Source organism: Ambystoma mexicanum, chromosome 5p (genome assembly GCF_040938575.1).
Source record: "Ambystoma mexicanum isolate Mex_15411 chromosome 5p, UKY_AmexF1_1, whole genome shotgun sequence".
Lineage (NCBI taxonomy): Eukaryota > Metazoa > Chordata > Amphibia > Caudata > Ambystomatidae > Ambystoma > Ambystoma mexicanum.
In genome coordinates, this window is record NC_090930.1 from 174324738 (window position 1) to 174338381 (window position 13644).

The 13644-nt window shown below is 47.5% G+C and overlaps 1 protein-coding gene across 1 annotated transcript in view; it reads right to left on the reverse strand.

Moving 5' to 3' along the window:
- The window catches only part of MAGT1 (magnesium transporter 1), a 629140-nt gene that overhangs the window by 2334 nt on the left and 613162 nt on the right, over window positions 1–13644 (reverse strand). The window lies entirely within an intron of this gene.

Consider the following 13644-nt stretch of genomic DNA (forward strand, 5'->3'; position numbering starts at 1 on the left):
ATTACAATTCCAAAGAGACCAAGTTCAAGGTGAAAAATAGATTAATTGAAGTAGATAAAAGGAGAGAAATAGATCCAGCTACATACGTTTATGATAGAAATTGAACTGTTATGTAGTGGATTTGCATCTGGTTCTGTTCTTACTTGACTGTATGGTGTGTGTTAAATACTTTAAAAATACCAATAAACTTTACATTTAAAAAAAAAAAGGAAATTGAACAACATTTATACACAGAATGAAGAGAGACGATCGCTTGGAATATAAAAACAGCCAGCAAATGATTGACTGCTAGTAATAAAACAGACATATGTAGACACGAATGGGGGAAGAGCAGCTGTAAGCAGATAAACAAATGGAGCACACCGTTTAGAATTATTCCATCTAGAAGTGGGACTCAAATTATATAAGAAGGCTGGCCAAAAACAATGTATCATGATGGATGATTTATGTAGCATAATATATATATATATATATATTCTAAAAATATTTTCAATTTAAGTGACATTCTATGAAAGAATTTAAAGGAATCTGTTTATACCAAACAGATCCAAATGCTGTACAAACACAATTGTTTAATTTAAGAAAGAAAACTAGGTACATTAAGCAGCTACCATAAAAAAAAATCTACTTCAGCAGCAATTGATGGTTTTAAATTACACTGAATTGCTCTTCTCTCAAGGCATGTCCTGTACTCCTAGAAAACAAAAGCAATGCCTTATATAGAGCTAAAAGGCTAGAATAAACTAGGGTGAGACCAAGCAGAAAAAGCTTGCAAGATTTGCCTCTTGCAGGCATGAAAATTCATTTGAAAATCCCATCGCATCCAGGGAGTTTAGAAACTGAGTGGCGATTGTTGGCATTGCCATTACAGTTTTATTCCAAAGCAAAATAGGTGTAGACAGTCAAGGTCCTGTCACACTATCCCTCTCCTACTTGGGCAATTACAATGCTTTTGGTTATGTGTAAACACCCTCAGATTGTTTCCGTCGATCATGCTTGTGTGAGAGCAGCAATTCCGTGTAGCACAGGTGCTTTTTAGTACTTCCTAAAGTTTGTTTTGTGTTCATCGTCATGGGAGGTTGAGAGGGCGAATGTGGCTCGAAACAGAAACAGCAGACAGACCAATTGGGTAATTAGCATTTGATTTCTGGGGGTTGTGCATCCGTTTAGATTCACATACTGTGCATAGATTAGCGAGTAGTATGACTGTGGTAGGGCTGTGATAGTACTGAAAAGAAAGTTAGAGTTTTGCTTGTCCCACTTACGAAACTGATCGTTTATGTAGCAATGTGTTGTGAAAGTAAGCATTGAACTCCAAGTTGCTGCTTTACAACTAGTGTTGCTTCTGTTGCCGATATAGTGTGTACTTTTAGTTTGATGAGTAGATTTGCCTTTGCAGGTCGGTGAAATCCACACTTTTGTGAATACACATGATATCTATACTATTCCGAAAGGAGTCCTTTGAAATAATAGTTTTTCGATTCTCCCTTGAACTAGAGGTATTTATGGTGTTCCTGAGACATGGAAATAGGAACTATGCAACTGTCCTCTACAGGGTTATGGATGTATCCTTTAGTAGTGTAAAAGAATGACCACCTGCACAGTTGTCATTGTTAACATCTGAGGCTTGAAATAATGGTTTGTCAGTCTTGGGTCTATGTTGCTATCCTTTTTGGGGAAAAGAAAATAATTCTAGTAAATCCCTTTGTTTCTCTCTCTGGGCACTTCTATTGCTCCCTTTTCTAGCAGAGCATTTACCACCTCTTCCAACATAAAAGGGTGTTCTCTTGAGTTCCAATCATATTCTTTGGTTGAGCTATGAACTCTATGCAGTATTCTATATTTGTCGTTTCTAGGACCCACTTGTCTGTGATCACCCCCTGCAACTTTGCAGGTCGGTGAATGCAGTTATTCTTTCCCTCACTGGGGTATGGTGGGAGGGAGGCAAGGAGGTAATGCATGGTTTAGTGGGTGTTCCCCATTTTGAGGGGCTGCCTCTGCCCCTTGCGTCGAGCTCACCTTTGCGGTGTAAAGGGCTGCTGATAGGTTTGCATCTTTGTATTTATATTTTATTTTTTATTTATATACCGCCTAGAACTTAAGCACTGTACATATAACAAAATTGGTACAATAAAATGGAACATGTGGTACAAAGGAGATTAAAATGAACAAAGAAGATGGGCCGTAAACTGGGTTTTGAAAAGAGCTGAGGGTGGTGTATGATGCGTGTGGGTATAGTCAAACAGTGTGCATCACAGTAGTATGGTGCTGTGTGGACCGAACCCCGGGTGGGGCACGGCTGTATTCCCTGGGACGCAGTGCATGAAGTTCTGGTGAAGAACTGAATCATAGTTGCCTTTAGGCATGCAGAGCTTATCAAATAGGCAGTTTAAGAAGTGTTATGTCTCTGAATATCCGCCTCATGTGGGCCTGATTTCCCTGGGAGGGAGTGGGTGATAGTATGCGCCCGAGTGTGATCCGTACTAGGTCTGTGTAGGTGCCGATGGCAAGAGCAGGGGTTTGAGAGCTTTCCTGCAGGCAAGGTGGTCCTCTAAGTGGAGGATGGTCAAAGGGAGGGAGTTCCAGATGGTGGGGGCTTGGACTGCGGAGCAGGAACCCCCCATTCTATGTGGATTTTGATACTGGAATCAGAAGAAGTGCTGAGCCTGATCTCAGGTTTCTGATTGGCCTGTAGCATGTGACTTCATGCTGTAGGCATTCTAGTCCTATGTTGTGGAGAGATGGGTGATGCACATTGCCTTGAAGGTGGATCGCCGCCCGATCGGAAGCCATTGAAGGACTCAGCGGGCAGGGGTGATGTGTTCTCTGGGACCTAGGGCTAGGAGGAGCAGCACGGTTGTGTTTTGCACTCAGGTTTGGTGTTTTAGCATAGTCTAGGCTTGAAAGGATGATGCCAAAGATCTCCAAGACTCGGTGTGGGAAAGAGGTGGCAGAGGATGCAAATGTATAGCTAACAGCATTTTATCACAGAGTTGATGTGATAGGGTCAGATCAGCGTCCATAATGCATCTGAGATTTATTTACTGTGTATGATGTGTTGGGAGGTGGGCCCAGGGAGACCGACCATGGAGTGGGTTGAGGGAAGAGGGCGGTCTTCCCACAGAGCATGAGCTCTGTTCTGCCAGGATTGAGTATGAGGTGGTTAGCAATCATCCAGTGATCGATTTCTGAGAGACATGTTGCGAGATCAGGGGAGGAAGAGGTCGGGCTCTTTGGGAGTTTTAAGATGATGTGGGTGTCTGTGTAATTATAGTACAATAGACCATAGGATCGAACGAGTGTGGGAAGGGGGCTCAGCTAGAGGTTGGAGAGGGGAGAGTGCAGCACTCCATAGACGACTGGGCAGGGAGCCGAGGAGAATGAGGGCATGTGTACTATTTGTGATCTGTTGGAGAGGAAGGAGGATATCCATTTTAGGGCTGAGTCGATGATGCAGAGTGTGTGAAGTCTCTCAGTGAGGATGGAGTGATCAATGGTGTCAAATGCTGACTCCTCACTGATGAGGCCCAACAAGGCCGAAACATGTTTAGGGCTGCTTGTGCAGAAGTGATGTGACCAAGGAGTTCGGGTTGGACTGCCCCTTTTGGGGTGGGACCAAGCCCAATTTGCATATGGTTTTTCCCCTTTTGTAATGGCTTGGCAGGTGAACAACGCTGGTCGGGAGGGTTGCCAGAGGTTAGGATTCATTGCAAACCTTTCAGCCACCACCTCTTGTTTTGTGTAAATGCTGCTGAGAGGTCAAGTAGGATTAGGTCAGCGCACCCTTCCAGGTCTGTGTCTTTGAGATCATCCCAGATGGAGTCAAGGCAGGATTCAGTTCCTCATAAGAGTCTGACTCAAGATCGGCAGAGTCCAGGATCTGGTTGGATTCGAAGAAGAGGCATAGTTGCGGGTATGCCGCTCGGTTGGTTAATTTAGCTATGCATCGGTTGTTGGAGATGGGTCTGTAATTGGTCGGGACAAGAGGGTTCAGGTAGGTCTTTTTGAGCAAGGTTTGATGTGGGAGGTTTTCAATTCTGCTGGGAAGGTGCCAGAAGTGAGTGATTTTGATGATGAATCTTGCATAGTCACCAGCACAGGTGGATGTCAGGATTTCCTTTAGTAAAGCAGGGGTCTCCAGGGGAACCTAAGGCGTAGTTGAGTGATAGTAGGTTGAGGAATTCTAGGTGGGAGAGTGGAGAGGAGGAATGATGGCAATTATGATGTCGTGGGCGAGGATGAGCAATGTGATTTTAGAGATGATGGAAATGTGTCCCTCTGGGGCTATGTTGTGGAAGTGGTCTGAGAGGGAGTCGTGGGATTGGGTGTGGTTGGGAGTGTTTGCGTGGTGCAGGGGGAGGGGAATTTAATTCAGCTATGAGCTTGAAGAGTTCTCTTGAAGGATGCAGAGAATTGATGTGTCTATTCGAATAGTAGGGTTTTATGCTTTCGTGTATTTCTGCCCGGTACGCTTTCAGCTAGACGGTGTAGTTCTGTCTGTTGGAAGACATTGTGTCTGCCTGCCATCTGCGCTCTAGGATGTGGTTTTGTGTTTTACGTTTTTTTTAGGGCTGAGGTGAACCATCTGGGAGAGAGGCCTTGTCTGTTAGAGAAGGCTCTGAGGGTGGTGAGAGGCCAGAGTGCTTCAGAAAGCCAGTGATCAAAGTTAGGGATGGAGATCTGACCGGAATAGAGGAGAGTGGAGGTCGGGGAGGAGAGTAGTGTACCTTCCAGGTCGGAAGTTACTTTGACCCAGAGGCGGGAGTGGGGTTGTGGCCTGTGCGCTGTAGAGAGGGTGAAGTGGATGGCGGAGTGGTCAGTCCAGAAAAGTGGTTGTGGTGGAAGTGTGGTAATGAGGTCTGGAGAGGCGAAGATTGCTTTAGGGTGTGGCCAGGACCTGAGAGTATTTGTGTAAGTTGCAAGGTTTCCAGGTGGTCCAGTAAAGATTGGGTCATATGGGTAAAGTGGGGGTGTCAAACCAGATGCTGAAATCTGGTAATACTGTGAGGTTCGGGTGGGAGACAATGATAGCTGTTAAGGAGTCCCTTAGGGATTCCGCAAAGCTTCTATTGAAGCACGGCAGCCGATATTTGAGCAGGAAACAGTATGCAAGGGGGTGAGCAGGAATTTTACCGGGAAGGATTTGCAGATTGTGTTGCAGACTGGTTCATCCGAGTGCAACCTGGATAGGGATGATTTGCGAAGGATGGCAATGGCACCTGCCCGGCTAGCCCTATTATGCACAATACATTTGTATCCTGGGGGAAGGCTTCATGTGCCATCGAGCGGTAGTGTTGGGAGAACCAGGTTTCAGTGATGAAGAGGATGTCGGGGCATTCAGTTGAGATTAGGTTGTAAATGTAGTGATGATTTTTAGCCACAGATCTGGCCTTGATGAGAATGCATTTCAAACTACTGTTTAGACGTTTTCTTTTTAGGTTGAGGGGTTTAAGTTCTGGGTAGGTGCTGGGTGGATGGGGAGGGGCGGGGGGATGAGATGGTTCCTGAAGGGTGGGGATGGGTTGATGAAGCGGGAGAGGGTGATGTCTGATGCAGTCATTGCTAAGTGGATGTGGAGTTTAAAGGGGGGTATCTTTGGTGGATGGCTTGTGGTTTGGAAGAGGGGGAGGATGGGGGTCTGTGCTAGGTCCGAGATGTGACTGTAGGTGAGATGTCTCTCGGAGGGAGGCTCAGATGATTTTCTGGAGGCAGGGGACGGGGCTGACGCCTTATGCATTGTTGGTGGATGAGTGGTGAGGGCTCAGATAGCGGGAGAGGTCTGGCTATCGGGAGATAAATTGGCTGCAAGGGGTGAGTATGCAGGGGAGGAGGTGAAGATTAGTTTCCCTAGTGTGGGGGTGAGGTTGGATAGTGGGTGCTGTTGCTGTGGTGTAAGGAGGGAGGGCAGGGTATGAAGGGTACCAAATTGGGTTTCAGTTGGGAGAAGAGGGTGTGTCCGATGACAGTCTTCTAGAGGTGTGTGGTGTGGCGAGTGTGACCAGAGGGTTATTTAGGAGGTTGAAGAGCAATTTAACTGGGTTTGGGTGTGGGGGAGGAGGCAAGGGCATATATATTAGTAAGTCTTGGGTCTGGACGATATGTCAGGGAGTTATGCTCAATCGACAGAGTACAGGTGTCGTCTGTTCTTTAGGTTTTATGGGGTGTGTGGCTAAGGGTTGGAGGGGCGGCTGAGCTAGGGGCGGATGCCAGGATAGCACGTAGAGATGCAAAGTGTGGATCATAGTGGTGTAATTGCACTGTTGGTGGGTCAGAGAGGGTGGCAGTGGAGTGGTGAGAAGAGGTACAGAGGAGATTCGTAAAGCGATACTAGCCCTCCCAAATAGGAAAGCGCCAAGGAACGATGGCTTAACTGTCAAATTCTAAAAGGTGTACGTGGATATACTCCTCCCCAGTTTGCATGCAATTTATGAACATGCACTATCACAAGGAACCCTCCCAGAGTACACCAGAACAGCACTAATAACAGTTCTGCTTAAACCAGACAAATACACGCAAAAATCCTTGATTAATATTGATAATAAAATCCTTGCAAAACTGCTAGCAGAGAGACTGCTCCCACATATGGAGACGCTTGTCCTTCCGGATCAGGCCGGCTTCATCCACAATCGGTCTACGCAGCACAACCTGAGACAGGTGTTTGAATTTATGCATAATATAGACCCGGCAATCCCCATAGTGATGGCCGCTCTTGATGCCGAAAAGGCCTTTGATTCGGTGGAGTGGCCATTCCTATTCGAAGTATTGCATCGCTTGGGCCTCGGGTTGCAATTCATACAGTGGATTAAATTACTATATACAGCACCCAGGATTACAGTATATACAAATGGGCAAACCTTGGAATTCATCTATCCAACTAGGGGGACACGCCAGGGCTGTCCCTTTTCCCCCATACTATTTGCCCTGGTAATGGAGCCGCTGGCCTGCCATATCAGGGACCTGCACACCCAAAGGGGAGTGCGTATACAGAGGCAGCTTAACATAATATCATTGTACGTGGACGAAGTCCTGCTATTTGTTAAGCACCCTAAACTGAACCTTCCCCCTCTGATGCTGGAAATCAGTAGATTCTGCGAGCTCTCCGGGCTCCGTATTAATTGGAACAAATCTGAAATTATACCATTGACGGCAGCGGCCTCACAGGAGTACGTGGGCCCAGAGTTTCGGTGGTGCCCCCAGGGTATTCGGTATCTAGGGGTGAGGGTGTCCACAGACGTGGACAGGCTATAGCTCAATAATTATCTCAGGACGTTGGAGGAATTGGAACACAAGGTAGAATCCTGGCTTAATCTCCCCTGTCCCAAGTAGAGTACATCTCTCTGGCTAAAATGGTCATTCTTCCTAAGATGCTGTACTTCTTCAATAATGTCCCCATATGGCCAGTCCACTGATTCTGGGCTCATGTAAAATCCTTAATGAACAGATTAGCCTGGGCGGGGAAACGCGCTCGAATATCCTATGACATACTGGTAAAACCATTTGAACAGGGCAACTTGGAGTACCCTGACCTGTACCTGTATTATCTTTCATCGCAAATGCAGTACCTTGCAGGTTGGTGCCCTACTACTCATGATTACCCGCACACTATACTAGCCAGAGAGGTCATTTCCGGAGGATATAGTGGGGAGGCTATGGCCACCAGCGCCACAGCCACCATGGCGGGAAGTCCAACCCACATCGGTAACGTGCAGGGCCTGGGATCGTACATCTCTTCAGACAGGTGCGGGGGGGGGCAACCTATTCCCCAGATCTCCCGATATATAATATAAAAGGGATACCACTCACCTGAAGGATCATTTAGGCTCCACTTCCAAAGGTTAGAGGTCTACACTCTAGGGGTCTAGTACGGGATGGGAATTTCAAAACCTGGGAGTCGTTGAAGTCAAGGGGGGAGTGGACTGTGGCGACACTATGTACTACAGACTCAGGGAGACACTCCGAGCCAGATGGCCCGAATTCCCCAGGGCACCTCTCATACACCCGGTTTTACAACACGTGCTAAAACCTCTGACATCCCGGAAACTGGTATCCACAATATATCGAATTGCCAGAAGCAGGAGGGAAAATGCAGATCAAAAACACAAAGTCGTGTGGGAAAGGGAGCTGGGCGTGAGGCTAAGCGATGAGCAGTGGAGAATCGTTTCACTCCAAACGCGTAAACTGTCCATAAATAACAGGTTCAGGTTGACACACTATAAATACTTGCACAAAGTGTATTACTCACCAGATAAGCTGCATAGGATATACCCGGATAGAACATCTAGGTGTAGAAGGTGCAAAGCAGATAATGCAACTTTCTACCACGTAGCCTGGTCATGTGCACGGATACAACCTTTCTAGGGGAAAGTAGAGGAGGCTATGTCAGACATGCTGATATCCAAGTGGGAATTCTCGCCAGCAACTTGGCTCCTTGCGATGATAGCAGGGGAGCACCAGAGGGCAAAAGAAATTTATTAGGAATGGCATCAGTAACCGCGCTGCATCTTATTGCGAGCAACTGGGGAAAGAGCTTACCACCGACATTCACTAGGTGGTTGGAAACTATGCACATGTGTGAAATGAAAGTCTAGTTATGCCCAATCACTTCCTGAAAACTGTCAGCCGTTGGACTACTGGTCTCTCCTTTCCGCCAGTACTACACAACCAGGGGAGAGGACTAAATTATAAAAGAACCAAGCTGAGCTCTTGAAGGCCCTTATGTGAACAATGGGAGGCTAGACGAGCCCTCAGAACCTTTCGGCTGAGACCCCTAGCACAGTGACCGGATGGAGGGGTGCGCCGTAGCACCCAACCATGGACAAGTCAGATGTGGACCCAATTATAATGCTATATATGTAGTCGTAGAAGGTGGGGGAAGGGGGTGGGACCAGTTATAAGGTTGTATTGCTGCGAGATGACACAGGAATCTGGGAAGGTCAAGGTTTCTGCAATAAGGTCGAATTTTCGTTTTAGAATGCGAGCCCACAGTCCAGGATCCGTTTTATATACACATGGTGGTACCCCATCTGGGCCAACTGCCCTAGATGGGTCGAGTTGACCAATTGCCCAATCAATATATTTTATACTTCAATAATATATGTCCCCGGAAGAGGCAATGGGTCTTGTAAATAGAATATCTCTGTACCAGTTCGGAAGCTGAAACTTAAGGCAATATAATCGATCCATACTGCTGCGGAAATTGAAGAAAAACTATCTACCCTCTGCTGAATGTTGGTTTGCTTAATAAGTGTCCAGATCATTTTTGTGTCATGCTGACAGAAGTATTTAATCATCCTTGATTCTCTAAGTTATGTGTTTCCTACTTAATAGATTTCACCATATTCCTATAAGTTTGTAGAATATATATTTTGCCTTCTAGATATTGCGAAAGATGTGCGCAACATTGTCTCAATTTTCTTAAGTCCCTATGTTTCCCATTTTTTTGCATCTTTAATTTTAAATTGAACGCATGATTGCACGGTCGACCGGCAATTCTCGATTTATAGTTCAATTTTTGTAGTGCATTAAGTATGATGCTACTAAGGATTTCATTGGTTTCTCATTGTGTTGGAGAATTCTAAAAGGCCAATCTTTTCTAATTCATGCGATACTATGGCTGTGATTTGAGCACACAATTTCGGGTTCCATCTTAACTATAAGATAGGCCGATCAACTTCGATTAAATGTAAAACTGGATCCATGCACTTCAATGTTAATATTAAGAATGATGGGCAAGTGATCACTTAATTTTATATCAAGGATCATTGCCAGGTTAGCTTGGTAAACTGTTCTACGCAAAACAAAGAAGAAATCAATTAAAGAGTGCGCCGCACCTCGTTTCCAAGAGTAATTATGCCCTTCTGTGAATGGGACAAGACCAATATCCCATTCCGCAAGATATGAGACCCATTTCTTCCCCCTTTGTGTTTGGATAGTATGCCTGCTGATTTGCAACCCTCTATTGGCTAATTGCATTCTTACTATTAATTTGAATTATTAAGCGCTATGGATAATCCACCAGAAGGGCGCTCTCCTTTTCTAATCAATGTCTGATCAATGTCTGCAGTGATTGGCTGTTGGCTTTGTTTTCAAGCTAATCGGGGGGTCGGGCAGGCTGCATCTGGGCCCCCCTCTCCGTGGCCCAATCATGACGCTTTCTGTTTCTCCCATCTATTCCAACTGCTTCTCTATCAACTATCCTTCCCTTCTCACCAAGTCTGGAAAAAAGAAATTTAAAAAAGGATATCTTGGCCTCCAACCCTGGTCACCCTATCGCTGATACCTATACCAGCCCTTCTTCCAGACAGACCCTCACCGACATCCTCTTTGTTGTTCCTTCGCCACTCCATATGACCTCTGTGCTCTGTCCTGTCTCCTCCTCTCCCATAAATGGTGGCACTCGCTGGGAAGTCCTCATGGCTTCCTTCGACTCCTCCAGAGTCATCCTTAATGTTTACCTAAATGGCACTGTCATGGTCCAAGGTCCCTAGGCCAATCTCCTCCTCTTCGATAGACGTTTCCCTCGCCTCATCAACATCCTCTCATCTCCAGCTGTCCCCTCCTCACACACCTTGGCTACGTTGCCCACTTTTTCCTCCTCGTCTGCCACTCTTCAGGCTACCTCCACAACTCAGCAGGGCGTACCTCTGATTTGTACCCCTCCGCGGAAGGTCTTTAAGGCCGGCAACCTTCTTCATCTTGCCACTCTCAACTCTCGCTCTGCTGTCAAACACTCCTATGATATCTGCCACCTCCTTGAAGAACTGGACCTTGATGTCCTCGGTCTTACGGAGACATGGTTCACGGCCAGCTCTGTCACGAGCTTTGACACTCTACTCCCTGATGGCTACAAGATACTCTCCGCACCCAGATCTACTCGACCTGGAGGGGGAGTAGCCCTGATCTTTCCCAAGTGGATTTCCTGCCATTATCATTCCCACTCAGATTTACTCTCTTTTGAATGCCTTGTCTGCAGGCTCTCAATCTCTCCTAACCACTCTCTTACCGTTGCTACTCTCTACCGGCGCCCCAGGCTAATCACCTCTTTTCTCTCTGAATGGGCTGACCTCTCCTCCTTCCTCCTCCCTCCTGGCCTCAACCACTCAACTCCTCCTCCTTGCTGACCTCAACATCAACCTCGATTCTCCCTATTCCTAATCTCTGCTCTTTCACAACCTCTGCGATTCCCTCTCCCTCTCTATCCTCACCTCTGGCCCGACGCACTCTTCTGGACACACACCTGATGTCATGATCTCCCATGGCCTCCCCCTCTCTATCCCTCTGACCACTCCTCTCTCCTGGAGTGACCACTGCCTTCTCTCCTCCCATCTCTCACTCTCTTCCCCCAAGCCAATCCCACCCCAACACTGCTATTTACTTTCTCGGACATCCATCCTATGAAGCGTGTGTCAGCTGCGGCTTTCGCTGCCACCTTCTCTCCCCCTCCTCCTCCTCCTCCTCCTCCTCCTCTGGCTGACTCGCACCCAGACACAACCCTGTCCCTTCTCTACTCTTCTATCTCTGATACTCTTGATGCTCTTGCCCCTGTCATGAGGATCCGCTTGAAGTCCGAAGCCAAGTGCAATTCCTGGTATGACTCCGACCTAGCTACACTTAAACGTAAGTGTAGGGTGGCTGAGAGGATATGGAGGGCTTCTTGCTCATCCTCTGACAAACTGGCCTGTCGCATGCTCCAAAGGTAAAACCGACTGTCAGCACTAAGAAGAGAGCCCACATTCTAGCCCGTGTCTCTGCAGCATCTAACAACTCGGCTGAACTCTTTAAAATCTGCAAGGAGCTTCCCAACCCTGCGGCAGACTCCGTCCCTCCTCTTGCCTCCCAGGCTCTCTGCAATACCCTTGCCTCGCACTTTAGCTCAAAAACCCAGGTCATCCTGTCCACCCTCTCCTCCCAGCCCCTCCTATTCCCCCTCAGTCTGTGCTTGCAGAACCCCCCCCTTTAACCACGCCCCACCGTCCTTCACTTCATTTCCGATTTTCTCCGCTGACGAGGTCGCTAGACAAGTCCGATCTATGAAAGCCTTGTCAAAAGAGGTTCATCCCTGTTCCTCCAAAAGAGGTTCATCCCTGTTCCTCTAAAACCATCAAGGACCACATTGACACCCTTGCTCTATCCTTTGCCGATTTTTGACCACTCCCTTGCCTCAGGATCCTTCCCCTCGGAAGCACTCCCTTGTGCTTCCTCTTCTCAAGAAACCCACAGCTGATCCTTCCTGTCCGTCTAACTATCTCCCAATTTCCATTACCCCCTTTTTGGGCAAACACCTGGAAAAGCTAGCCATCTCTCAGCTTAACCTTCATTCAGATTCTGTTGGCTGTCTCCATGACCACCAGTCTGGCTTCAGAGCGGCCAGAAGCACGGAAACTGCTCTCCTGAACATCTGAAGATTTGCTCTCCAACCTGGACTCTAACATTCCCTCTGTCCTCATCCTTCTTGATCTCTCTTCTGCCTTTGACACAGTCAACCACACCATCCTGCTCAACCGTCTCCGTGATAACCTGGGTATCACTGATTAGGCTCTGGCCTGGCTGACATCTTTCCTCTCTCATAAATCCTCCCAGGTCCAACTGGGGTCCTTCCTATTAACCAATACCTGGCAACTCTTGCCCACTGCATTGCCATTTTCTGCTCAAATTTCTAGTGCTTTGCTGATGGCACTCCACTCATTTTCCGGCTGTCCTCGGCAACCTCCTCTCTCCCTCTCTCATCTGACTGCTTAACTGCCATTCAAGATTGGTGTGCTGCCAATGATCTCTGAATGCCAGCAAGACTGAGATCCTCCTCATCGGCACACCATCTACATCCTTTTCCCCTCCCTCTCTGGCCGGCCTCCCTTGGCCCCCCTCCTGCTCCTACCTGCGAGCCCAAGAACCTCGGGGTCATCTTTGACTCCACACTTTCCTTCTCCGCCCATATCTCTGAGGTCTCTAAAAAGTCAAACTTCCTACTGCACCTCCTCAAAGGTACTCTGCCTTTCCTCTCCTTCCCTCAGAAGCCCACCGTCTCCCAAGCTCTGGTTCTCTCAAGGTTGGACTATTTTAACAGCCTCATTCTAAATCTACCTTTCTCTCCGCAACTTATCCAGAACAGGGCTGCGAGACTTGTCCTTGGCCTCAAGCCCTGGGATCGTATCTCTCCAACTCTGAAATCTCTCCATTGGCTCCCAGTGGATGAGAGGATTAAATTCAAAACCCTCTGAATTGTCCACAAGGCTTTCTGGGGCCTAGGTCCAAAATACCTTCAGCTATCCCTCCGCAAATACCTCCCCTCTCGAGCTCTTTGCTCCTCCACCTCTAACTCCCTCTGGGTCAATAATTTTTCTAAGAAACGATCTGGGGGTAGATCTATCTTCGGGTGGGGCCTCCCTCAGGAACAGCCTCTCTGACACTCAAACTTGAGGAGAACCATCTCCGGTTCCGGAGGCACCTCAAGACCCTCCTCTTTGCTTCTGCCTTCTCTCCGCCTCTTCCCTGCTGACCGGCTCTCTTGGTACTGTGCACCTGGCCACCCTCTTTCCCCTGGGCCCAGGCACCTGCTCCTCCTGCACTGCCTTATGGCCACCCCTTGCACTGGTGGACTGTATCTGTACCCATACAGCTCCCCCCTTTTCTTCTTTTTCTGCACTT